The sequence below is a fragment of the Pteropus alecto genome, unplaced genomic scaffold (assembly GCF_000325575.1).
Source record: "Pteropus alecto unplaced genomic scaffold, ASM32557v1 scaffold134, whole genome shotgun sequence".
Classification (NCBI taxonomy): domain Eukaryota; kingdom Metazoa; phylum Chordata; class Mammalia; order Chiroptera; family Pteropodidae; genus Pteropus; species Pteropus alecto.
In genome coordinates this window covers 2,917,702-2,941,070 of record NW_006436283.1, presented here as the reverse complement: position 1 = coordinate 2,941,070, position 23,369 = coordinate 2,917,702, and the positions used below count along the sequence as shown (strand labels likewise).

The 23,369-nt window shown below is 57.7% G+C and overlaps 1 long non-coding RNA gene across 1 annotated transcript; it reads left to right on the top strand.

The window, feature by feature from the left end:
- The first annotated feature begins 165 nt into the window (after positions 1 to 165).
- Positions 166 to 3,796, top strand: LOC107195704. The gene is made up of 2 exons (XR_001516924.2): positions 166 to 569; positions 3,031 to 3,796. It is a non-coding gene; the product is annotated as an uncharacterized LOC107195704 (long non-coding RNA).
- Positions 3,797 to 23,369: the final 19,573 nt, after the last annotated feature.

Genomic DNA, 23,369 nt, shown 5'->3' with positions numbered 1-23,369 from the left:
CAGCGCGCCCCCGGCTGATCCCTTGGTCCGGCCCGCGGCACCCAGGAGACCCTTGCGGGCCTGGCACCGCATTTGCCGCGGGGCCCGGGGAAGCGGAGGGTCGGAATGAGAGGGGCTGGGTAGTGTGTGTGGGGGGGCGCCGCGACCTGGTGAGGCGCTGGGTGGGGTCAATGCCGGCGCTTGGAATTCCCTGGGGGCAGCGCGCGCGCGCGCGCGCGCGCGCGCGAGTGGTCATGGCTTGGAGGTGTACCCAGGAGCCTCCTGTGCCTAGGGGCTGCATCCCCGCCCCCACCCCGTCTCAGGAATTCCGGAGGCCCCGGTCCGCGTTTGCGCTGGGGATGGGGAGGCCTTCCTTGGACTTGCTGCTTTGGCCGAGTCCTCCGGGTTGGGGCCGGGCCATGTGATCTCTAGAGCCCCCCGGAACCCTGGACTCTCCAGTTGGGCTGGCCAGGGAGGAAAGTCTCATTCACGGCTTTCCCTGAATCTCGCCCCAGGCCCTGCGGCAGACGCTCTCTCCAGAGGCAAAGCTCTTTCAAGAGGGAGATCCCCAAGCTCCTGGCAGCCGCTTGGTAATTGGTTCATCGATTAACAGCTCGGGGATGGGGGGCGCTGCACTGGGGGGCGAGGCGAGGAGGCCGGGGCCTCGCCCTGGGGAGCCGTTTGCTGGAGGGAGGCAGGGAAGGCGGTAATTCCAGGTTGGGGAGGGTCTCTGTGCCTCCCCAAGACGGTGAGGACTCCGAGGAGGCAGCCTCGGGGCCTTCCGCGTGCCAAGCGCCAACCGGGCCCAACGGGCCCCTGGAAGAATCGGTTCCCACCAGCCAACCTGTTCCCATAGCCAGAAGTTGCCATGGTGACCCCTCCCACCTTCAGCTACAGCTTTTCCAGTAAAACCACTGCAGAAATCCATACTTCCCGACAGGCACGCCCCCGGCCCCCCACCCCCCACTCCGCGTGTCTGGGAGCAGCTGGGAGTTAACCCTCTGCTTGCCGGCAGATGCCGTTTGGGGGTCAGGAGAGGGAGAGCTGACAGTGCCGGCCTGGGCTGGAGCGAAGGTGGCCGGGGGACAGGTCCCAGAGAGCAGACTCCAGCAAGTTCAGGAAGTTGAAGGGAAACCAGCTCCCAACTTAAGGCCCCCACCTTGGAGGGGCCGTGGAGGGGCCGAGGGCCGCCCCTGGTGTAACCTGAGGGTTCTCACTGAGCTCCAGCTCTCCACGGGGGACCCTGCTGCAGTTGGTGGGGTGTCAGATGTACCCAGCCTATTCCTCCTATCTCTCCTCCCAGCTCAACTTCTTTCCTAGAGGAAGAAGGTTTAGCTCAGGTCCAGTGGCTTCACTGCCCAGCACCCCACCCCCAAGGGAGGCTGCATATACAGAGCCTGGCTCGAGTCCAGAAGTCAGCTCTCATGGGCTGTTGGACGGAAGTCACTGACCACTGGGGTCTCACTCATTCCCCTGAGAAGTGGGGATAACGACCTGGGCTGCTTGAAAGTTTGAGGAAGAGAGGGGGTTCTCCTGGGCCCCAGGGACAAGGGCTGCCTGGCCTCTGTCCTGGAGGAGCCCTGGGGACCCAAGGCTGTGTGGGGCCCAGGGGCTCAGTTCTGCAGCCCAGGCCCAGGCCCAGCCCCGCTTCCTTCTGCGTCCAGGGCGGTGAGGGAGGTGCTGATTGCTCTCTCTGCAGCCCAGGATGAATAATTGAGAGGTCTTTGAAGAGAATTAATTAGCCCGTTTATCGACTGTAAGTGCTTTGCTGCAGATGACGAAGTGAGGGCTGGGCTGCCGTGTGCCTGCCTGCTGGCCGGGGGGCTCGGGCGACAGCTAGATATTTAATTTGCACCCAGAGTTCCTTCTGCAGGACCAGGGCTCAGGCTTTGCATGGCGCCTTCCCCCGTCTCCCGAGAAGAGAGCTGGCGGCTGAGCCCCAACCTCCTGGCAAGATTCTGCCCCTCGGCCACAGCTCTGCTCCGTTTCTCTCTCAAGAGACAGGCGGAGACCCCTCATCCTCCCAAGGAGTGGGGACAGGGTGTGTCCCGCTGTCGGGTACACCTCCCCCAGCATGCCATACTTCTGTCCTGGGGCAGGCTCTGGGCAGGGTCCCTGGACCCTCATACTACCCTGGACCTGAAGCTGCTCGCTCTGGGCTCTGTGGGTCTCTCCATTCAGTCCAGCTCGCTTACTGTGCCGCCTGCTGTGGGGGCCTCTTCCTCTGCTTCCCTTTAGCTGTAGCAAGGGGAGGCACCCAGAGAAGCGGGGGGCATGGAGGACAGGCGGGTAGGTGTGTGCCTCTGTTTCCCCAGCCCGCAGCCCTCTCCATCCACTCAGCTCTCGTTCTTGAGCTGCTGTCAGCATGGCCGTTGATTTTTCTCAAGCATCTGCTTTGTGCCGGGGACTTTAGCCCTATGAGGCGGAGTTGTCGCGCAGCCGGCTTTCAGGGCACCGCTGACTGAGACAACTACCTGACTCAGCGAGGCGGTCGAGGCCGAGCTGAGGCTCGAATCCCACCTGCCAGACTCCACGTTGCAGGGACGCCTTTGGCTTCCCCTGCCTCCTCCTCCCCGTCGCCTCGAGGAATTGCTCCTCCCTGCCCTTGGCGTGGTGACGGTGAGGGACACCTCATCTAAGGTCTTCTGCAGCTGAGGAACAGAGGCTGGTCTCCCTCGAGGTGGCCGAAGCTGGGCACATAGGACCTGGAAGGGTTGGCAGTCACGTGCAAAGCATGGGTGGGGGTGGGGGAGAGGGGGAGCCTGAAGCCCTCTGTGTGTAGGGGGGGGGTGGGAGGAAGGAAGGGCAGAGCTGCGAACCCAAGCCTGCCTTCATCCCCTCCCTGCATTCCCACAGGTGGTAGACATTTGTCCCTGTATCAGTCAGCTATTGCCATGATAGGTCACGTAACAAACAGAACCCACAATCTCGGTGGCATTTGACAGTAAGCATTTACTTTGCTCTCATCTCTGGGCTTGCTGGGGTCCAGCAGAACCAGGCTGGGATTAGCTGGGCCTGCACCACACGTGTCTTATCCTCCCGAACCCGCAGGTGCCCGAGGTGTGTTCTTCCCAGGGCCGTTCCAGCAGCGCAAGGAGCAAGTCTGTCCCGGAAGCGCATGTCGAGTCTCTACTCGCGGCTCATCACTGACGTCCCATTGGTCAAAGCCAGTCACGTGGTGCTGTGGTCTGAATGTTTGTGTTTCCCACAAATTCCTATGTCGAAATCCTCACCCTCAAAGAAGGTGGTGACGAGAGGCGGGGCCTTCGGGAGGCGAGCAGGTCGTGAAGGTGCAGAGCAGCTCGTGAGGGTGCAGTCCTTGCAACGCCCTTATAAAAGACACCCCGAGGGGCTCCCCAGCCCCCTCCGCCACCACGGGAGCACTCCAAGGAGGTGTCGCTGTGACCCAGAAAGAGGGTTCTCACCAGACCCTGACCATGCCGGCACCTCGATCTTGGACTTCCAGCCTCCAAAACTGTAGGAATAAATTTCCGTTGTCTGCAAGCCACCCAGACTGTGGTATTCTGTTATAGGAGCCCAGACGGCTGTGGCCAGAGCCGTCTGTAAAAATTCTATTAGTAGGGAAGCAGGATTGATAACTCGATTTCTCCATTTTTTATCTTTAATTTTCATTGTGAAAATAGTTTAAAAACAAACAAAAAATGTCGGCAGATAGCATAACGAAGCCCCCTAGGACGTCACCCAGATTCTGTAATTATTAATCTTACTGTATTTGTTGAATCCGTCATTTTTTTCTTGTTAAGGTTGTTCTTGACTTTTGAAAAATTGAGGTAAAATATATGTAAGATAAAATTTACCGGATTAGCCATGTTTAAGGGCACGGTGCAGTGGCATCAAGTACATTCACATTGTTGTGCAGCCGTCACCACCACCATCTCCAGGACATTCTCGTCTTCCCAGACTGCCACTCTGTCCCCACCGAACACTCTGCACCCCCCTCCCCTGGGCCCTGGCGAACTCCGTTCTACTTTCTGTCTCTGAGAATGATTTTGACCTCGCGTAAGAGAAACCGTACAGTGGCGCCCTTTGGTGACTGGCTTACTTCACTTAGCATGATGTTTTCGAGGTCCGTCCATGCTACAGTGTGTGTCAGGGGATCCTTCCTTTTTCAAGGCTGAATAATATTCCATTGTCTGGAAAAGACCACATGTCGGTTATCCGTTCATGTCGATGGACATGTGGGATGCTCCTACCTCCCGACTCTTGGGATGCTGCTGCTGGGAACGCAGACGTACAAATATCTGCCAAAACCCTGCCTGCAGTTCTTCTGGGTCTGTGCCCCGGAGTAATTCTACGATTAGCTTTTGGGGACCTACTGTGCCATGTTCCACGGTGGCCGCACCATCTCACATGCCCACCGGCAGCCCCAGTTTCTCCACATCCTCCCAACACTTGCCACGTTTTGTTTTTCACCTTTTCTTTCTTTCTTTTTTTTTTTTTTGTATAATAGCCATCTTAATGGGTGTAAAGCGGTTTGGATTTGCATGGGAGTCTTTTGACTTCAGCTGGTCTGGTTCTTGTAACCGGTACTAGTTAGGGTGGGTTGAGCGGCTGTAAACAGAGACCACGGTGGTGGTGGTGGTTTGTGGAGGTGTCTGCTTCCCTTTCTCAAGACTTCCCTGGTGGGAGCTGACCGTCAGGAAAAGTGCTCCTCGGTTCAGAGCCCAGGTACGGGTCACGCTGTCATCTCAGGATGGAGCTTCTGAGGTCGTTCTGCTTGTGGCCACCTCAGACAGTAGGCAGGAGTTCGAGCTCACGTGCAGAGCCATCACGGGGCCGCCCCTGCTGCAGGAGGGGCTGCGAGTGGTCCCTGGCCAGATAGGAGGAGAGGATGGATTTTGAGACAGTTCCGAGTGCTGGACACGCTGCGCCCCTTGCGTTAATCCGCTCCCTCCTGCTGCACAATCTCAGGACACACCGGGAACAGTGAGGCTCCCACAGTAAGGTCGAGGATGCTGGGGGGACCCATGGCCACGGCTGCCAACGTGACGAGAGTGGACACTTGGTGGAAGGAGCCCGTAGTAATGTGCCTGGAGGGAAGCCCCGAAGAGGCCGCCACGGGCCCCCCAGTGAATGGTGGCCCCCAAAAAGATGAATCTACATACTAAACCCCAGAACCTGTGAAGGGGCCTTATTTGGAGACAGAGTCTTTGCAGACGTAATTAGATTAAGGATCTCCAGATGAGATCCTCCTGGATTATCTGGGTGGGCCCTAAATCCGATGACTGGTGTCCTTATGAGATAAGGGCAGAGGGACATATGAGACCCAGAGCCGGAGGAGAAGGCCGTGTGAGGCTGGACACAGAATGGAGTGACCACAAGCCAAGGAATGCTTGGGACCCAAGAAGCTGGAAGAGGCGAGGAAGTGTTCGCCCGTGAAGCCATCGGAGGGACTGCAGCCCTGCTGACAGCCCGATTTCAGACTTTTGGCTTCGGAGCCAAGAAAGAACAAATTTCGATTGTTGTAAGCCACCCGGTTTGTGGCAGTTTGTTACAGGAGCTACAGGAAACTCAGACACAGAGACACCTGCACCACCGACCAGTCCCGTCTGCCCTGATGCTTATGCACCAGGAGATGCCGCAGGTCTTGGGTCCGGCAGCAACAAGAGCCCAGTAGATTCGGCCCATAGTGCCGGGCTCAACCATAGGTCCTCTCCTTCTGTCCTTGGGGGACCCTGCTCTCGGCGCTGGGCCCCAGCCCTCCCCGGCTCGGTCGGATGCCCTGCACGAGCTGCCCCACCAGCTTCCTGGGTAGGGCAGGCATTACCAAGTTGCTGCCAGGGAAGTTCTGCCCTCTCCCTCGGCCCAAGATTCGGAGAGTTAGTATGGGGAGGGGGACCCCAAGAGCTGGACAGAGGTGGGGTGCAGGGGAGGCTGGAGGGAGGAGAGGCCCTGAGACCCATTCCTTCTCTCCGGGATGAGTCATTTAGAGGCCGGTGGCATCTTAGAAAGGGGAGCTTATTTCCCAAAGGGCCATCGTGGCATCTAAAGATATGGGCTCCTTCCCCTGGGGGGATGCCACCAAACCCAGCGGTCGCCAGGGGGCTGGTTGTGGGCTCAGCCGGATTTCAGTGAAACCCTTGCTCCTCGGCCCGGCCCTGGGGACATCACTGAACCTCTCCGTGGAATGTGTTTGCTGCGTACATCTCATGGCCGGAGGTGACAGCCAGGGGCTGGGCGCTCGGAGACTTCAAGCCTGTGCCTCCCACCTGCTCAGCGGCCGCGGTCCCACTCGCCCTTCACCAGGGGTCTCCTCTGTTCCCTACGTGGCCCGTAAGCTGGGCGTCAGCACCCTGTCCTGGAGGGGCAGAGCCAGCTGGGCATGGATGCCCACCCTGCCCACCCCAGGGCCACGGGTCCACAGGAGACCACCTGCAGCAGGAGCTAGACTGGGGCCGCCGGCACAGCTGGGCCTGTGGGAGGGGCAGAGGGGCCTCTAGGGAAGGGACTTACCAGCAGACAGCTCTGCTGAGACCCAGGGAGGCCCTCCTTGATGACGGGAAGGACAGAATGTGGGGTGGGGTGGCTGCTTCTGCCTGCCCTTGGCCCGGGGCCCAGCACCTCCCCTCCACCATCTCCCATCTGCCGCCCCATCCGCACCCCCGCCCCCACCCCGTGCTCCTCTCCTCCCTGCAGCCCCCCACCCCGCAGTCTATTCCTGACTAAGCCCCTCCCTGGAGGCTGAGAGCCGGGGCTGACTCTCCCCCAGACAGGTACGGCAAGGCCATTCTCCGTGACAGCTGGGAGGACAGGCAGGGGCCAGGGGGCGCTCCCGCCCTCGTTGGATCAGCCAGCTAAGGGATCAGTGGACACCCGGTGACCCCTTCTCCAACCTGGCCACCAGCCCAGACCCCTCCCCATCCAGGCCTGCCGTGAACGCTGCCAACGTGCTGGGATGGGCAGTGCCTCAGCCCCAGGGCCGGTCAGGCACGGCTGGGAACGGGCAGCGGGCCGGGTCTTCTTCAGAGCGCTCTGCGACCTTGCTCTGAGGGACCCAGCAGGGAGACACGCTGATGGTGCAGAGTGGAGCCTGAGCTGTCACTCCCTCTTCTGCCCCTGCCCCCCATCTCTGCTCTCCTGGGATCTGGGGCTCACCCTGGGGGGTGGGTGGGACTTGCCCCTGCTCGGCCGCAGTCGCTCAGGTGCAGTTGCCAGGCCTGGTCTGGGGCAGGGAGGCCTTCGGGCCGGTTCCCAGGGCCTCAGGGCGGCCCCTCCTTTTCCAGAAAGAGGAAAGAAGTGCAGCATCGGGGAGCTGGGAGCCTGCACCCCGGCCTGCCTGTGGCCAGAAGCTCCACCCTGTGACCTGTGACCCGGCCGACCAGCTGGGGCGGGGGGGCTGGTGACGGTCCCCAAATAGACCCCCCACACTTGTCCTCTGTGCTTCAGGGTCCAGTCCCCTCCGTGTCCACCTTCCTAGGCTCGGTGTAGCCAGAGGGAGGGGCCCGACTCTCCCAGGTCTCCAAGGCCTACTTCTGCCCTCTGGCTGGCATGGCTGGCCTTGCCCAGTCCTGGGAGCAGGCTGCACAGGCCCCACCTGCCCCTGCCTAGGGATGCAGAAGACCCCAAGCTCCAGCAGGGAGGAAGAGAAGGCTGGTCTTTAAACTCCCACTGGGGGTGGCGGTTATGTAGAGCGCCCATCCAGGCACCCCCAATCCTGCAGCTGCTGGCCTACCGTCACCTTCACCACAGCAGCAGCACAGGAATGAAGCAGGGTCCCCTGCCAGGCCCTAAGGCTGTGAGGAAGAAGGTCCGATGGAGGCTGTTGGAGGATTTAATCCCAATAGGGAGACAAGAAATAGGCAGAAGGGGGCACACCACCCGCAGACGAGCGGGTTAGTAAGTGGTGCTCCCCCAGAATAAAGAATGAGCACCGATACGCATGACGTCAGAGGTCGCCACCGTAAAGCAAGCTGCTTCTTCATCCGTTCATTTATTCGGCGACTTCGCTCCGCACCGATCACGAGCCATGTGCTGTTCCAGGGGCTGGGGATGGCACAGCAGGCAAAGACACAGGGTGGTCAGGGCAGACTGCTTGTGAAGGTGACTGAGCCAGACCTGTGACTGAGTCAGGCCTTGAAGGCGGTGAGGACTGAGTCACCTGGGGGTCTGCTGGAGCCATAACCCACACTGGGCTGGGCCTGTATTCCAGGCAATGCAAGGAGGCTGGAGGCTCCGGGCAAGAAGGCGGAGGCAGGCGGGAGGGCCTCGTAGGCACCCTGTGCTGGGAGTTGGCCTGGGAGGTCACCCAGAAGCCACGGGGAGGTCCTGGGGGGAGTGAGGAGACCACTGAGTGGAGGCAGTGGTCCCCTGGTCCCTGAGTTGGAGATGCGGGTCTCTGCCAGGTGTGCCAGGAAGTGGTTGGCTTCTAGGTATATTTTGGGAATACTATTATATTTCCGCCTTATTCGCACTATGGAAAAACAAAAAGCAGAAACACAGACCTGTGGGTCCAGGGACAAGGGTGTCTGTAGAAGCAGAGGAGCCTGGGGATACTCCCAAAATGGGAGGAAAGAGGGCATCTTCATGGGGCTCCAGAGACGTGGGGTCTCATTCAGTGCGACTGTCCCTGCGCTGCTGGTGTCCACCCATGGTCACCACCAAACTAAGCAAACGAAATCTCAGTGGGACCAGGACAGGGAAGACGGTTGTTTATGTGAACAGTCACTCATCTGTGGAGCCCCCTTGGGGTGGAGCCTATTTGGGGGTCCCTAAGGTTCACCCCTCCTAGCTTCCTCCTATTGGAAGGGGGAGGGGCAAAGCTGCCTGTCTCTGAAGGTGAATATTTTGCAGACCCTGAAAGTCATTAGCTACGAGGAGGCTCCGCAGGTGAGGGGCCGATCAAAATTGGCTTATGCGAGTTTGGATCACAAAGAAGCCCTCGCTTTTGAAGTCCTGAGGTTGATTTTTCACGGGCGGCTCAGAGGACGCTTGGGAAGCAAAGCTTCTTGGGGCTGAAGGTGTTAGATTAGAAATGCTCCCTACAAACCCCTTCATGATGTCACCCTGCAGTCCGGGGAAAGAGGTCGAGCTTTGCCAGTCCCACAGGTCCTTGTGGAGCCGTGTGACCACCTACGTAAACTCTCCTTCTGAAAATCAGCCATCTGCATACCCTATTTCCCAGCACAGTCATCAGGCTTCAATGAAATGTGCACACACAACCCTATTGAGGTCACACCCATCCTCCTTATCATTTACCTTTGAACCTAAACAAGCAGTGCCAAGGCTATCTCTGCTCACGCCCTCCGAGCACCCCTCAGCTCTTCTCACCCCAAGCTTGGGGACACTGTTAAACCAACTGAGACCAAGGACGCCCTGCTTGACCAACTTTGAGCCCCTGCACCTGCGACTGTCCCCCAGGGTCCCAGCAGTTCTTCCTTTTAAGAAGTCACTTATGGGGGGCGGGGAGGGTGGAGTTTTGCTTATGGGGGGTGGGGAGGGTGGAGCCCCACCCAAGAAAGCCAAATTTAATAAAATAAACAGAAGACCAGGTGCCTAGCTCAATTTGAATTTCAGATCAACGGATAGATATTTTTAGTACACGTGTATCCCATACGATGACATTCATTGCTGATCTGAAATTCAAATTGAACTGGGCGTCTCGTATTTTATATAACCATCCGCCCCATGGATTTCTTGCCGATGAAGCTGTGTTTTTGTCATTGCATCTTTCCTGGAACTGAAATGGCTTTTTCTTCCTCTCCTCTTTCTGTTTCCTTTTGCATTTTATAGCTTTATAATTAGAGCAGTAAAAACTTCTCGTCAGCAAGATGATTGAGAATTGAACTACGAGGGGAATCGGTTGTTTTATTGTGCTGTGCGACAGAGGCACAAATGCATCCACGATAACCTTTCCACTGCAGCTTCTGGAAAGCATCTCAGGGCGGGCGTCTTACGCTCTCCTGCCCAGCATATTCATTCCATGCTCACCAGGACGAGGCCCCGCTGCAGCCAGAGTGGAATTAGTTTGTGTTTGGGGCCCAGGAGTCACATTTATTCCCAAGAATTTTGCTGCAACGGGTTCTTGGTTTTTACAGTTATTACTGCAGTAAAATTTCTATTCTACAGAAGTATCACAATACTCAGCTATTATTAACAGGATTATTCCTTTTGTTTGTTTGTGTTTTAAAGCCACGGAAATAAAATTTACTCTCAATGATGCAGCTACAATTTTATGTCCCTAAAACCGACCATCAGTAAGAAAGATAACAGCAGAATGCCTGTCAAACACTTAAAACATCCTTCTCCGAAAAAGTGGGCTCTCTGTGTCTCTCCCGATGGCACTGATGGGGACAGGTTTCAGCCTAGCAGTTATCAGGGTTCCCGGGTGAACTTCGAAAGGACGAAGTGACTTCTTTGTAGGACACCTGGGGAGCGAGTCACGTAACGTTTCGGAGCCTCAATAGCCTGTGAAGTGGGGACAGAAAGAGCAGTTCAGGGATGGTCGTGAGTGTACGTAGTGGCCTCCCACGAGACGGTCCCTGTGTTGGTCTCCTGGGGCTGCTGGAACAAGCTATCGCACACCTGGGGGCTTAAAACAACGAAAACTGATTCAGGGTTTCAGAGGCCAGAAGTTTGACATCGGGGTGTCAGCAGGGCCGGCTCCCTATGAGGCTCTAGGGAGAACCCCTCCTTGTCTCTTCTGGCTCTGGCCACCCAGGCGCTGCCTGGCTTGGGGCCGCCTCATTCCAGTCTCTGAGTCTGTCTTCTCTTCTGTCTCTTACGAGGACACTTGCCAATAGATTTAGAGTGCCCCCTAATCCAGGATGATCTTGTTCAAGATCCTTAACTTAATGGCATCTCCAAAGACCCTTTTCCAAATGTCACATTCACAGGTGGACATAAGTGACGGGGAGGTCCGTTCGACTCATTACAGTAACGCCATCACCGTTGCCGTCATTATTATTAGCGTTCTAGTCGGGAAGTATAATGAAACAGTTGAGCAGCACCAGCCCAAGGATGGAATCAAGTGCGAGATGACCCCGGGGAGCCACGTGGTTCACCCAGAGGACGGGATGTTATTCGGCCTTAGAAAGGAAGGACGTCCTGACACCTGCCACAACATGGATGAACTTGAGGCCATTATGCTGCATGAAACAAGCCAGTCGCAGAAGGACAAATACCGTAGGAGTCCACGCACATGAGGGATCCAGAGGGGTCAACTCCACAGAGGCTGGAGGTCACCAGGGCCTGGGGGACGGGGCACAGGGAGTTGTGGGGATGGAGATTTAGCTTGGGGAGACGAGAAAGTTCTGGAGATGATGGTAGTGAAGTTGCATGACCACATGAATATGCTTAATGGCCCTGAATTAAAACACTTACAAACGGTTAAAATGGAAAACTTTATATTGTGTGTCTTTTACCACAATTTTTATTAAAAAAAAAAAAAAAGAAGAAGAAGAAGAAGAAGAAAAAAGGAAACTCACTAGGAACCCGTGACATGTGCAGTTCCCAGGTGGCTGTGCAGACACTGGGCAGAGCGGGGACGCGGGCTCCCCGGGACAGGGCGCGGGTACGTGGCGAAGGTGGGCTGGGTCCTCACCCTACCTCGCCCTTCTGAGCAGGCAGGTGGGGGGTGGGTGCCTCCTTGCCTGAGTGGGGCCAGAGGCCCAGACAGCGTGGGATTCTCTGAGGTCACCAGCACCTCATGCCATTCGCCCCAAGGTCCCTCCTGAGCCCCTGCCCCTTAGTTCTTTGTGTCCCAGTGCCAGCACTGCCTCCCTGGGATCTGGGGTGCTTGTGACACAGGCAGCTTCTGGAGTGTACCCTAGAACTCCCAGCTCAGAGTCTCCGGGCTGGGGCCTGCCCAGGCCATTAGATGATGCTGTAGGGAGCCCAGGAACTTTCCAGACCTGATGTCAGAATTAGCTGGGTTCTCCAGTTTCTCGCCTGCAAAGTCCGGATCAGCAGATTGGGAAAGGCACCCTGGTTCTGTCGTGGAGACGCCCCGGAGGCACGCTCGAGACGCCACAGTAGCCGGGCTGTTCTTTCCCGCCTCGGTTCCTTGCGCGCCCGCCCTGTGTGGGAGCACCTCGCCCCGCCAGCCCCCCGACCTCTGCCTCCAAACAAATAAGAAAACAGACATGAAAAATAAACTAATGAGCAAATGAGACAGAAAGACTAGAATGAAATCATAATTGTCCACCAAGATTCTTAAAGTGCAGAAATCACAAAGTAAAGAACAAATCAATTACAGGTGAAGACACACATTTTTTTTAAGTTCAGACTGCAATGACTTTCTGACTCAATTGAAGCACACAAGTCAAGTAAGAGACATTTACTAAATCTTTTCTTGGTAGAAAGCTTCAAAAACTTTTTTCCCTATAATCTTTTAAAAAAATAACCTTAATGTCAGACTTGGAAAATCAAAAATGTAAAAATCGGATATCATTAATTGGGATATTTTTATCCATTATATTTTCAAATAATGTAAATAGAAGCATCATTTTTAATAGTGAAAAGAGAAAATAACTAAAATGCCATGGAAAGGTGAGTGGATATACATAACACTATAGCTATTGTTAATCTGTACAATATAATACTATTAAGTAATTAGAAGAAATACGGTTCTGACACATTCTACAACATGGATAAACCTTGAAAACATTTTGCTAAGTGAAACATACTAAACACAAAAGGTAACTTGTTACCAGATTGCCTTTGTATAAGATATGCAGAATAAGTACCGAGAGAGAGAGAGGCAGAAAGACAGAGAGAGAGACACAGAGACAGAGAGAGAGAGAGACAGGGAGAGAGAGACAGAGAGACAGACAGACAGAGAGACAGAGAGAGAGAGACAGAGACAGAGACAGAGACAGAGAGACAGAGAGAGAGTGTGCGTATGCGTGTGTGTGTGCGTGTGTGTGTGTTTGCACGTGTCCTCACCTGGGCAAGAGTGGCGGTGGGCAGTGGCCTGAGCCCTGTGTGCACCGTGCAGGTGGAGTACTTCTGTTTATTGGACCGCGGGAGAGACTTAGAAGCTGGGGGCGTGGAGGGGAGATGGCCCCCTGCCAGGGAGGACAGCAAATAAAAGCCACGATGACATCAGCGGAGGACAGGTATTTGGGGCCTTTTCTGTGCCTGTGCTGTCCAAGCATTCTGTGTATATTAGTAGAAATAATCCTACAGAGGGCAGGGTCTGTTAATACAATGTCCATATTACGGATTAAGAAACTGAGGCCCCGGAGGCTGAGTAACTAGCCAAAGCTGTAAGTAAGACCAGATCTGGGATTCAAAGCCATGAAGAGAGAGCCAGGACGTGGGCCCCACAGCCCCAAGGAGGGGCCTGTACGGTGAGTGCACCTAGGGTGCCTTTACCATGTCCTCGGTCCCCTCCCCGTGGACTTTTCTCCTCCCTGGGCTGCCTTCGGGCTGTGGGGCCTGTGTAGGCCACCTGTAGTGTGAGCCCAGACAGTTTTTTTCTTCTTTGTGACACAAGTGCCTGACTTAAGCTGCCATTATGATGGCATCTGCTTCAAAGATGGCTGCCTCTGATAAACGCGTGGCCAGCACAGGACCGGACGGAGAGCCAGGCCGCCTCCCTACGCCGGCTCCCCTTAGAGATCTTAATTGACTTCGGTAACTAACCACTTGGGTGTCTCTTCCTGTGCTTGAAATCCCCACTCCAGCTCCTGTGTTTTATATTCAGTAAAGAGCGAGCCCCCCACCTTCACCCCCATACAAGCAGCAGCCCCGGCCTGCGCACACTCTCTCTACCCGAGAGCTCGCGACGTGGCCCAGGTGCGTGCCATGTCCTCCCCAGGCCCTCTGAGTGATAAACCTGCACCTTTCCAGAGTTCTCTGACGGGTTTTGCTGAAGGGCCTTTTGCGGTCACAGTCAGCGCCGCAGGGCAGGTGCGGCCGCCACCGTGATTATCGATGGGCTGAGACCAGCACCAAGCGGCACGCGGCGCTCAGACCCCGTGCTGGAATAACACGCTCCTGCCTCACCCTGAAATTCTCACGACTTTTCACCCCGGGTCGCCGAATTTTCATTCTGCAGCAGGGCCTGCTCGCGTGACCCCCAGCTCGGCGGGTTCTGTCATCGCCCCGCCCTGGCAGCAGGCCAGGAGCCACCCCCTGTGAGGAAAGCGCACAAGGAAGAGAAACACTGCTGAGGCCCCACCCCCACCCCGCAGGCCCCCAGGAGCTCCCCTCCCCAGAGGGCACACACTCACCCCAACTCCGGGTCAGTTGCGCCCTAAAACTCAGCCGAAGGCCGAGGGCCTGTTTCTCCATCGTAGCAGCTCTCTCTCTGAGCCCATTCGCATGCACCCGGGATAGGTAGTGGGGACCCCTGCCTCAGGGGTACCCCTTGGGCTGGTCGGCCTCCACCATCTGTTAAGCTTTCTGGGCCTCCCCATAACCCCCATTTCCCCTGGGTAGGTGGGAGCTACACGGCCAACATGGCGAGGCTCAGCCTGAGCGTTGCACCATTGAGGGAGGAACCCTCATGCCCCGAGTGGCAGCCTCCGTCCCAGCCCCGTCAGACAGTGCGCTTACCTTCACCCCAACACCTCAGAGCACCCGCAGCGTCCACACCTCGGGCAGCCCCAGCGGGGGCACGTGGGACCTCTCAGCTGGCGTTTTTCATCTTTCACCCCGGCTCCTGCGCTGGGGAGCTGCCCTGTGGCCCAGCCTGACCAGCCAGGGTGAATGTCCTTCGGGACAGGTGGTGTTCTGGGAATAGGCAGCGTCCTGGCCAGCAGGGAGGCCAGAGCTGGAAGCTAGCTGGAGGCCTCTTCAAGGTCCACCCTGGCCCACAAGGCTTTCCTCCAGTTAACCACCATCCAGGGGTGGCCCAAAGTCACCGGGTAGGAGAGAATGGGGCCAGTCCTCTCTACCTAGTCTCTGCCACCCACCGCAGCCTGGTCTGGCTGTGTCCCCCATGTCGACCCACACTCTTCTGATTCGAAGATTCGCCTCCGGGTCTGCCAAGTTTGCCACAGTGGACAGCAAGGGAATGTGAGGGCCACAGCCCCCCAAGATCCGCCCTGGCCCTCGCCAGAGCACCTCTGCTCTCTCCATGGCATGAGGGTCCAAGCGGCCGCCTCCCGCGGGCCTCGCCAGCTTCATTCTCCACCTTTGACTTGGCTTCTCCCTCCCAGGGAAGAACGGGCTTCAGCCTCTGCTCTCAGAGGGGACTCTTCCTCGTCACCGGGACCCTCTGCTGTTGACCTGCCCTTGATCAGCCTGTCCTGGGCTCTGCTCCCGAATCTACCAGGCTCCAGGAAGCCAGGCGGCAAATCTCCTCTGCATCTCCAGCTTCATCCTTTATGCTCTGTCCTCCCTCCCTCCCTCCCTCTCTCCTTCCTTCCTCTCTCCTTCCTTCCTCCTTCCCTCTCTCTCTATGTATGCATTTTGGATAAAGAATTTTCTTTCTTTCTTTCCTTCCTTCCTTCCTTCCTTCCTTCCTTCCTTCCTTCCTTCCCTTCCTTTCATATCGTCACGAAACGGTCAGTTACTGAGCACCTCCTGCGTGGACACTCTGCTGCCGCGGATGTCCTGTGAGCATGGCAATTCAGTGCTCGCCAATCCCTCTCCTCGAGTGACACTCGTTGCTTTCCTCCCCACCGTCCACTCTCCCCATTGACCCAATCTGGCCACAGGGCTGAACCTCGGTTGGTTTAAGCCAGTCTGAAGGTCTCACCCCCTTGGTCTCAGTAGTTCAGGACACGAATCCCAACTCAGGCCGGATGGGGCCCATAAGATGTCTTAGGCTTTAGCTTTTGCTTTAGCCGGGAGCAGACTGGTTCTCTTCCTGTTGGAGGTGAACCCTGAGACGCATGGCCCTTGGACTGCTCAGGGGCGCCTCGCGACCACGCGGGAGAGCCTGCCAAGGATGCAGCTGGTCCCCAGGAAGCAGGGCTCCTCTCGTCGGCCGGTCCTCTGGATGGAGGAGCCTTTTCGACCCCCTGGACGACTCGGTTCCCTGTGCCTGTGAGTGCCCCTCGCCGTTTAAGCCGGGGTGAACTTGCAACCCAAAGCATCCTGTCAGACACAGTCCTCTGCTTTTCTAAGAGGGGTTCAGTCTCTCCTTCAGTGCCCAGGCACAGGAAGCCCGCTGCTGGCCAAGGCGGCCTCTTTGGTTTCTAGAACATTCCATCTCAAGAGAATACTAATATTGACCTTCCAGAGGGTCTTCGGAGCCCCTCGAGCTCGTTCTGTTTGCCCCTGACCCTGCCCTCCAGGTCGGTGATGCTCGCCCCGGGGCTGGGAGGTGGTTTGTGAGAAACCCAGGAAAGCACCTCAGTGTGGATGCTTTTCACACAGCGTGCTTCGCAGCCATTTACAAGGAGGATGCTGCTTCCTGCGTCTGCCTTTGCTTCTGTGGTGTTTGAAATGGAGAGGGGAGCAGTGTGAGGTCAAGTCGACCCTTAAACCGCACAAGTTGGACTGCACGGGGCCATGACAAATGGATTTTTTTCAATAAATACATGTCCTGCTTTCCGCAGTTGGGAGTCTGCGCATGCAGAGGGCCGACTGCATCACAGATCTATGCCATTTTATAGAGGAGACGAGCATCCTCAGATTTTGGTATCTGTGGGGCGGGGGATCCTGGAACCAAGCTCCTATGGGTACTGAGGGACAATTTAAGTTTTGGGGTGACCATGTGACCCAGGCCTGACAATGAAATGTAAGGAGAAAGTCTCTGAGGGTTTCTGAGAAATTCAAGGAGAAATCCGTTTTGCTTGCACGCCATTTCCTCTTGCTTCGTGCCCTGTCACGCGAGGGTGTGATACTTGGAGCTGTGGCAGCTCTTCTGTGCCCATGAGGAACCATAGCTCCAATACTATGATGACTAAAAGCTGGATTTGATTTCCCAGGGTGCAAGACTTACAGCACTGAAACCGAGAAAGTCCTGGGCAACAGGGCAATTGGTCGCCCTAAACTGGTGGCCTGGAAGGAAGAGAAAGAGCCTGGGTCCTTGCCAACAGCCTTTCTGGTTTAAGTCTCTGTCTGTTACTCGCAGCCGAGATCGCAGGCATGGCAGTCACACAGCTCCCATCCGTTTCCACCTCTTCCCCATGGCTCCCAGGGCCCCCATGTCTGCTGTGGATGCCACCGTCCCCCTGTCAGGCCGCCTCCTCCCGGAGGGCTTCCTGAGCTTCTCCTCTGCCCGCTGCAAACTCGCTCGTCTTTGCCCGGCACTTTGCCCCGTCCTTCCTCCCCACGTTTCTCACGCTCAGCCTTGCCTTGCAGCTAACCGGACGCCCGCCGCCCGCCGTCTCTCTTCTTGTCGCCCGCCCACTCCACCTTCCCTCCTCCCACAAATTCGGGGGCGGACGACTTTCTCAAGCTTCCCTCCACCCCAGACCTGGCGCATGGCGAATCGTCCACAGTCTCGGTTGAACACTCTACGTCCAGTGTCTTCTCTGGACCAGGTCGGGCCGGCATGACAGGTCATTCCTGGGCCAGGGGCTCCCTGCAACCTCGCTCTGTTCCGAGGCCCCAGGGCCACCCTGTGTCTTGAGAGCCGGCCTGTCCTCCCCGTCCCTGTTACCGACTCAGCTCCTCACCGCCTGGCCTGTCTTCTTCCAGGAGAAGCCACCCAGGAGCCTGCGATTCTCTCCCCACCTTGTCTTCCCTCCGGGGACACGAGCCGTCCTCTGGCTGCTCCCAGCGGCTCCGCTGCCCCGTGACACGTGCTCCCCTCTCTCCGTCATTTTTCAGGACTCGACTTTCTGAAAGCTGTGCCTACTTTGCCCAGCCCTGACCCAGGAGGTCATTCGGCCAGCAGCCCCTGGTCTTGTCCTGCCCGTTTGGAACTCGCCCTGTGACCCCACAACACTCCCGTCCTCTCTCGGGGCCTCGGTCTCCTCCTCTAGCAAAGGGACTCACCTGTTAGTGTATAATAAAGTCCTCTAGTTAGATGAGGGGCGGGCGTGTTTCGGCCAGGACCCCCCAGTGGGTGGGGAAGGAGGATGACTGGGCGTGGCAGTCTCATGCCCAGGCTAGACACGGGGTCCTGAGCCCGGTGGGGGACAAGCTAGCCAAGCCAATATTTCTGTTCCTCTTCTAGGGACTCGGTACTAGAGGGGGAGGTGGCCTGGGCTTGCAGGCGACGCTGCTGGGCCACGGTGGGACTGGAGCCAGTGGGCTTCCAGGAAGGGAAGCTAAAGATACCCCCTTCCCGGCATGGCTGGAGCCCTGAGAGGACAGGGATCCAGTTCCCGTCCTGTTGTCGCCGGGGGGCAGGGGGTGGTGACCAGGAGGGCCCCCGGGCCGCCGTGTTGGGCTGGGCGTTGCTGGGGGCTGGAGCCCAGGACGGGGCATCCATTGGCTGAGTCCCGGGGCTGGTGGGCGAGGTCAGGGCAGGGCCGACTGTTACTGGAAGCCCAGCAGCTCTGCCTGTCTCTTTGCCAAGCTGCCCACTGCATTCTTTGGCCTCCTATTTCCAGGCAGTGTCTGCATAGGTCCCAGCCTGGCCTGCCCGAGCCTGGGTGCCACGGTGCGCATGTTCGGGGTCACCGGAGCTGTTGTTTGGGGCAGCAGTTGAGATGGGTGTGTGGGGGTTGGGCACAATGCTCGGTGGGGGGGCTGGTCTCCCGGGGGGGCAGGGCACGGATCACTTTTTCCCTGTGCGGTACAGTTCTGGGAGCTCAGGCGACCTGGGCGAGCGGATGTGAGAGTGTGTGTGTGTGTGTGTGTGTATACGTGCGCACGTGTAGGTGCCTTGAGACCAGGGGTCAGAGGTCTGCTACCCCAGCATGTGAGGCGTGCCCTGTCTTCGCTGCGGGGTGCCCCAGGGATGCAGTACGCTCTAAGGACTGTGGCAGGGACCGTGTGGCCTGCTTGCCTGACCATACCTGACTGGCCTCGCGCGGCGGCTTCCCAGGGGTTTTTCCCAGGACACCCTCACGGCTCCAGGGGCTGGCGCTCCTGGACTGCGGGATCCCGTGCTCTGTGACGTCCCCAACGCCCTGCAAAGGAATGTGGGGACAGCAAGAAGCAAGGCTTTGGGCTTATCAGCCTGGTTTCATGCCATCCGGTGGTCACGGCATAAACACTGAGCTCCATACCTGGCGTTTTTTGTTTTTATTTAAGAACTTTGATTGTGGTAAAATACACATCACATAAAGTTTACCATTTTAACCATTTTTAAGTGTACAGTTCAGCAGCGTTAAGTACATTCGCCCTGTGCCGTCGCCACCATTACCTCCATTACATCTTCATGAACCAAAACTCTGTGTCCGTTAACCAACAACTCGCCACCCCCTCCCCCAGCCCCCCGGGATCCACACTACTTTCTGTCCCTATAAATTCGTCTACTCTAGGGACCTCACCGGAGCGGGATCGTACCGTATTTGTCTTTTTGCATCTTATTTCACTTAGCGTGATGTCCACAAGGTTCATGCACGTCGTGGCAGGCATCAGAATTTCCTTCTTTTTTAAGACGATTCTGTGGTGTAGATGGGCCACATTTTGTGCATTCATTCATCTGCAGATGAATGTTTGGGTTGCTCCTTTGGCCACCATGAGGTGCCTGGATTTGAACCCTGGCACCAAGCAGCAGTGAGGACCAGGGAACCTGATCCCCCTGGACCTCTCCTCTGTGAAGTGGGGTCTGTGACAGTCCCAACCTGCTGGTTCTCGTGTCTAAATGAGGTCACGCATGGAAGGCACTGAGCACTGTCCTCCTAGAAGTCTGCTCGGATCTGCAACCATGGGAGGGAGGGGACCGGGGAAGGGGTGACTCTGTTGGGGCCATGGTGGGGAGCGTGGGTTGGACTCGGCTCTGGCGGTGAGCCCAGAGGGGGTGGCAGGGTGGCCCTCCCGGGGTGCTGGAGGAGACTCTTCAGCTTTCTCTCACTTCTATGCCCCCTGCTATCATTCCCTCGGGCTCCTCACCCACCCGACCTTCTGGAACCGCTTTGGGGAGCACGCGGGGTCTACCTGACCTCTCTGGCTGGGAGATGGTCCTGTTCTCTCTGCAATTCCAGGTCTCAACCTTCCTTTCCCGCTCAAATCTGGCCTTGGCATTCCCAACAGACCCTTCCCTCACCTCGGGGCCTTCCAGGAGGCAGAGGTGGGAGTGTCCAATCAGCTCTGGGGTGCCTGTCTCCCCCCCACCCCCGTCCTGAGGCCTCCCCACTGCAGCCAGGTTGGACCAGCCCCAAAGGAGAAAGCAGGATGGTTCCAGGAAGCCTCTGCAGCCAGGGATGTGAGCCTGAGCTCCCCAGATCAATGTGGGAGGGCGGGCAGCCAGCAGGCTGGCCTGTGGCGTCGGAGTCGGGTCTCAGGGCGCCTCAGTTTCCAGCATCAGTCCCCCAGCCCAGCTGCTTCCTGCACGGGCTGCCACCCCTCCCCCCACAAGCCTGTTTCCTCTTTCCTCACTTGGGCCCCTGCTCACCCCTGAGAGGGAGGCCCTGGCTGCATAAGCCCTGATGCGACAACCTGAGGTCGGGGGGCTTCCTCCCCACTCTCTGCCCCCCTCACCGTGGGGCCTCCAAGCCTCAGTTTCCTCTTCTGGATAATGTGGCTAGACAGTGGCCGGCGATCAAGGCTTAACGAGAGAACACCGTAAAGGGCCTGGCCAGTGGCAGCACACCGTCACGGGGGTTACATCCTAGGCTCGCATGCTCGAGACACACAGGATGAGGGCAGGGGGGCCTCAGGCGCACTGGACCCAGATCTGCCAGTGGCGTCGCCTGGATGCCTCTCTTCGCCTCCCAGTCCCGCCTTCCTCTGTGTTCCTCTGAGTTTCGCCCTCAGGAAGGCTCTCCCGGCTGGTGACGCGAGTGGCTGCAGCAATGGTAGGAAGCGTCCAGGGCTGGCAGGCTGGGGCCTGCTTGGGTCTTCTCCCCACGGCCGGACCAACGGAGCATGCGCATTTCCACTGAGCCTGGGTCGTGCCCCAAGCTGTCAGGGAGCCACAAACACCAAGAATGGTGAGGGAGTACAAACCGGGGTGCGCTGACGGAAAGAAGGGAAGGGGGTGCGGCGGAGACAAGGGCAATGGAGGGCCACTTTGGGGACAGATCTGGGTTCCGAGCCAGTTCCACCTGACTCCAGGCTCGTGCTGTCAGTGCCTGAACCTCCTGTGCCGCCTCCGTGACCGGGAGCGGAGACGAGATTCCGGGTGGGGCTGAGTGCCATCCTAGGGTGCTGGCTCCTAGGCCTCCTTCTCCACAGGGCAGGGGACCGCCAGGTGCCACAGGGTCACCAAGAAGGCATGGAGCCTTTGCAGAAAAGTGAGACATGGGGTGGGAGGGCTGCTTTCTCATGAACGTGAAGCCAGCAGGTGGCTTCTGTCACCATCTATTCTGTGACCATCGCTTACCGTTTTGGGTGCATTTAGGACGATTTGTGTCTAGAGCATCAATACTTGCAACAGCCCTGGGAGGAAAGGCAGCGTCACCATCTGCTTTGAGCAAGGAGAGGTCAAGGCTTTGGGACGCTGAGTCAGCTGCCCAGGCCCCCCAGGTCCTGCGCTCGTGCCTGTCCCCTCACCCGGGGGGGCTTCTTCCCCTGTCTTGGGCACCCCTGACCTCACCCTCAGGTCCCCTTCGTTTGTTTAACTAACGTCATGTTTTTGAATAGGTCATATATTCTCAGGTTCAAAATTCAGATGTGACATTTCTCAGATGTGCGAAGGCCAACATGCTGGTCGTGACGTTGTGCTGTAGTTTTGAAAACTGTTACCATTGGGGAGACACGAAGCAAACCGAATGTGAGATCTTTCTGTGCCATTTCTTAAAGCTGCACGTGAACCTGTAATGATCTCAATGTCAATTTCAATGACTAGAATTTACTTCCGGTGCCAAAGTCTGCCTTCGGGGCTTCTCCCCTGTGCCCACAGCTGCCCAGGCTTGGACCGGGGGCCCCTGTCACCACGTCACAGCTCTTTCACAGCTACCTCCAGGTTTAGCTGGTGTCTGACCCACTGGGCACTCCGCAAAGGTGAGGTGGGAGGCTCAACGAAGGGATGACTGGATGAGTGAATGCATGCATGAATGGGTCTGTGAAGAAATGCATGAATGGATCTATGAATCGATGCATGAATGGATATGCTCCAGGTAGGGTGGAGACAGCAATGAAGGCTTAGGGCCTGGGGGTGTGTGGGGAGTCACCCTCCTTGGGCCTTGGAGCAGAACAGACCCTTGGAAAGCTGGACCACATGCCTGGCCTGAGACCCAGGTCTCCCTGCAATAAACACCGCCCAGCAACCAAAACCATAAGGGGCTGAGATCCCCAGCCTGCCATTTTCAGACACCCTGAGGTGAACTCCCAGTCCACAGCAGCACGTCTTACTATCCCAGCCAAATACCCCAAAACATCCCCAGTCCCAGGTTCCAGCTTCTGCCTGAGGCGCACGCCCTGGAGGCTCCCCTCCAGGGTGAAGCAGGGCCTGAGTGTGGTGGGGTCTGAGGCAGTTGAGGGGAAGGGCGCTCAGACCCCGGTTCCTCACAGTTTGGCTCCTCCCCCTCCGCAGGTGAGCCGAGAGCCCTCAGGAAGGGGAGGGGGGACCTTGTGCGGGGACCAGCAGCAGCCTTGGTTCCTCTTCTGACTCTGCTGCCTGGTCCCCCGTTAGAACCTCCCTTCCAGCTTCGGGGAAGGCGCAGAAACCCAGGGGTGACACGGGGATGGGGGGGCTAGTGAGACCGGGAGGCGCCCCTGTCTCTTCCTGCAGCAGGTCCCCCAGGCAGGAGCTGGGCCGGAAGTTAACCCAGGGAGAGGAGGGCAGCCCCCCGCCCCCAGCAGACACCCCGCGGAGCGGGAGCTAACAGAGGATGTCTCCCTCCGTCTCCCACCCATCTCTTTCTCCCCACCAGCTCCCAGATCAGGAGTGAGGGATGGCGTCCGGCCCCAGCCACTCACTCCCGGTGGCCCCGCAGCGGTCGCTCCTGCTTTAGGGAGGCAAGTCAGCGGCCTCCAACTCTTGGCCAGAACGAGTCTTAATCCTAGGAGTTCGTTCAGAGGGAATATTTGCTGATCACTCCAACCCCTTAAAACTGGGGGGATTGAAAGGATAGTTCTAGCTAAGGAGGGCGGGGGGAGCTGTCTGGTTCAAGTACGGGTCAGGGGCCGGGCCAGCGAGGCCTTCGCTCGGGTTTGCCTGTAACAATAAGAGCCACGACTTCAGAGCGGTCAGGGCCCGGTCCTGGGCACCCTGCACCGGCTGTCGCTCTCGCGGCTCTGGGGTGGGGTAGACGGCCCCTCTCCCCCGTTACAGGCAGGCAAGGAGCGAAGTGCCTTGTCCGCCGAGAAAGCGGTAAGGGAGCCGCGCGCGAAAGGAGCCCCGGCCCGCGAGTGACGGCGTGGCGCGTCCTGCGCTCCATTAGGCGGCGGAGCGCCGGGCGCGCATCGATCGCTGCTGGAGACGCAGCCGCTGCGCCCGCGCCCCCCGGCTGTCGGGAACCCGCGGCTCC